Source organism: Nomascus leucogenys, chromosome 16, assembly GCF_006542625.1.
Source record: "Nomascus leucogenys isolate Asia chromosome 16, Asia_NLE_v1, whole genome shotgun sequence".
Classification (NCBI taxonomy): Eukaryota; Metazoa; Chordata; class Mammalia; order Primates; family Hylobatidae; genus Nomascus; species Nomascus leucogenys.
Genome location: NC_044396.1, coordinates 52,837,953 through 52,841,376, shown reverse-complemented (window position 1 = coordinate 52,841,376; position 3,424 = coordinate 52,837,953). Strand labels below are relative to the sequence as shown.

Below are 3,424 nucleotides of genomic sequence, written 5' to 3'. Positions count from 1 at the left end.
CCATTGCAGCTAAAGAATGATTTTACATTTTTAAACAAATCAAAACAATCATATCCACATCCAAGCCTCCAAATCCCCTACAGCAGAGTAGCAGAATCAAAATGTCTTGCTTTTGTGCTAAGCTTTTTTTTTTTATAGATGGAATTTAATTTTTTAATTTGAAACAATGACAAAGGCTACAGAAAAGGTGGAAGCACAGTACAAAAAATCATTTTCTAAACCATTTGAGAGTTGCTAGCCTAATGCATCGTACCCAAACACATATTTATTTCCTAGAAACAAGGATGTTCTCCTCCATAACCATGACACTGCCATGCAAACGATAGCACCGTCGAATCCTCATGCCCCACTCAAGTTCCTTGATTGCTTCAATAATGTCCTCCATAGCAAAAGGATCTAGTTCAAAATCGGGAGTTACATTTCATTGTCATGCCTAAAACATAAGAATTGCTCATTCACTTTGGAGCAGTTCTTCAGTCTATCCTTGATTTTCATGACCTTGACACTTTGGAACATTATAGACCAGTTATTCAACAGAATATCTTTCAGTCTGGGTTTGTCCGATACCTCTTTATTGTTAGATTGAAATGATACATTTTGGTGGAAATATCACAGAACTGACATTACATTCTTCTCATTACATCCTGTCTGGTGGCCTGTGATTCTATTTTATCTCATTACCAGTGGCGTTCGTTTTGAGCATTTGATTAAGTTGTTATCTGCCACACATTTGCTATTTTTCTCTTTATAATTACTATGTTGTAGGGAGATATTTTGAAACTATGTAAATGTTTGCTTGCCCATCAAACATTCCATTTGTTCATTGATTTATTTATATCTGTATGAGTTTATGGTTTCTCATTTTAGTCAATGAGTTATAATCTGTTACTATCATTATTTAAATTTTTTTTTCTGCTTTCTTTGGCTCCCCAGTGGGAAACGATGACTATCATTGTTAATTTTAGTGCTCAGGTTGTCCCTGATGTGACTCGTGGCAGTTCCTTCAAGTTGGCTTCTTTGACCTTTTGACATGTCCCTATTGTTTTTTATTTTAATTAATTAATTAATTAATTTATTTATTTTTTGAGACAGAGTCTCACTCTGTCACCCAGGCTGGAGTGCAGTGGTGTGATCTCGGCTCACTGCAACCTCTGCCTCCCAGGTTCAAGTGATTCTCCTGCCTTGGCCTCCCAAGTAGCTGGGACTACAGGTGTGCGCCACCACACCCAGCTAATTTTTAATATTTTTAGTAGAGATGGGGTTTCACCATATTGGCCAGGCTGGTCTCAAACTCCTGACCTCATGATCTGCCTGCCTTACCCTCCCAAAGTGCTGGGATTATAGGCCAGAGCCACTGCGCCTAGCCCATCCCCATTTTTTTTTTTAGTACTTCCTGGCTTTTTTTTTTTTTTTTTTTTTGAGATGGAGTCTCACTCTGTTGCCCAGGCTGATGTGCAATCTCGGCTCACTGCAACCTCTGCCACCCGGGTTCAAGCAATTCTCCTGCCTCAGCCTCCTGAACAGCTGGGATTACAGGTGCGTGCCACCATGCCTGGCTAATTTTTGTAGCTTTAGTGGAGATGGGGTTTCACCTTGTTGGCCATGCTGGTCTCGAACTCCTGACCTCACGCCCACCTCAGCCTCCCAAAGTGTTGGGATTACAGGCATGAGCCACCGTGCCCGGCCTACTTCCTGGCTTTATGGCACAAGATGTGCCAGTCTTTTCTTATACCTTCCCTGCTCCTGCCTTGCGATTAGCCATTTTTCCAAGAAGCCCTGGTTTCTTTTTGTGCAATGTGGCATTTAGAAGCCAAGATCTGGGTGTCAGGTGTGCTCCTATATGTTAGGGTGGTCACTGCACCTAGGCTGCCTTTATGAACAGAACTAGGGAATATAGGAAACATATCCAACACCTACTGAATCAGTCTGCAGTGTTAACAAGATCCCTAGGGGATTCACATGCACTTTAAAGCTTTGGAAGCACTGCTCACCTACAGAGTAGACTCTACTGTCCAATCCAGCTATTTGAGTGTCAGTCATCATGTTGCGTGTTAGCCATCACGTTTCATTTCAGCCATCAGGAAGGAGGAGGGGAGCAAAAGAATTCACCTCCCGTTGAGTTAGGTCCCTTTAATCCCAGAAGTCTCTCAGAACACTTCTGCTAATGTCTCATTGTTTAGAGGTTAGTCACATGCCTGCATGCAAAGGAGACAGGGAAATCTAGTGTTTTAGTTGGGGGCCATTGCCCAGCTAAATAAAATTAATGTTCTATTTTTTTTTTTTTTTTTTTTTTGAGATGGAGTTTTGCTCTTGTCGCCCCAGGCTGGAGTGCAGTGGCGTGATCTCGGCTCACTGCAACTTCCACCTCCTGGGTTCAAGCAATTCTCCTGCCTAAGCCTCCCAAGTAGCTGGGATTACCAGGCATTCACCACCACACCCTGATAGTTTTGTATTTTTAGTAAAGGTGGGGTTTCACCATGTTGGTTAGGCTGATCTTGAATTCCTGATCTCAGGTGATCCACCCATCTCAGCTTCCCAAAGTTCTGGGATTAAAGGCATGAGCCACCACTCCTGGCCTTAATGTTCTGTTTCTAAGGAAAAAAAAGAGATGCTAGCTATTGGGTGGGGTATAAGAGTCTCTGCTCCTCTGGTCTTACTTGGTAGCAGCCTGTGTGTCCTCTCAGCATACTGGGAAATTGTTGGTAGCAGCAGCCAACACTGGGCACAACAACCAATCACCCTTAACGTGGACAGCAGGGAAGTCCCTATGGTCAGCCCATACTTGAAGGACCAATGTAAAACCCCTTCCTCAACCCCGTCTTTTTCTTTCTCTCTCTCTCATTCTCTTTCTTTTCTTTTTTTTCCTTCTGTCTTTTCTTTTCTTCTTTCTTTCTTCTTCTTTCTTTCTCTTTTTTTATATGGAATGCTTTGTAATTTGTGTCATCCTTGCACAGGAGCCATGCTAATCTCTGTATCATTCCAATTTTAGTACATATGCTGCCAACGTGAGCACTCTTTCTTTTTCCTTTTTTTTTTTTTTCTTGAGACAGAGTCTTGCTGTGTCACCCAGGCTGGAGTGCAGTGCACTCTCTGAGCATCATGATCTCTGCTCACTGCAACCTCCACCTCCCGGGTTCAAGCAATTCTTGTGCCTCAAGAAGCTGGGACTCATGCATCCCAAGAAGCTGGGACTACAGGCATGTGCCACCAAGCTCAGCTAATTTGTATTTTCAGTAAAGATGGGGTTTCACCATAATGGCCAGGCTGGTCTTGATCTCCTAACCTCATGTGATCTGCCCCCCTCAGCCTCCCAGACTGCTAGGATTATAGGCGTGAGCCACCACACCTGTCCTCTTTCTTTCTCTCTTTCCTTCTTTCCATGAGTGCAGTGGTGCAATCATGGCTTACTGCACACTTGAACTCC

The 3,424-nt window shown here is 43.0% G+C and overlaps 1 pseudogene; it reads right to left on the bottom strand.

Annotated features, from left to right (window-relative positions):
- Positions 1 to 2,912: 2,912 nt before the first annotated feature.
- LOC115830790 lies at positions 2,913 to 3,013 on the bottom strand (annotated as a pseudogene).
- Positions 3,014 to 3,424: the final 411 nt, after the last annotated feature.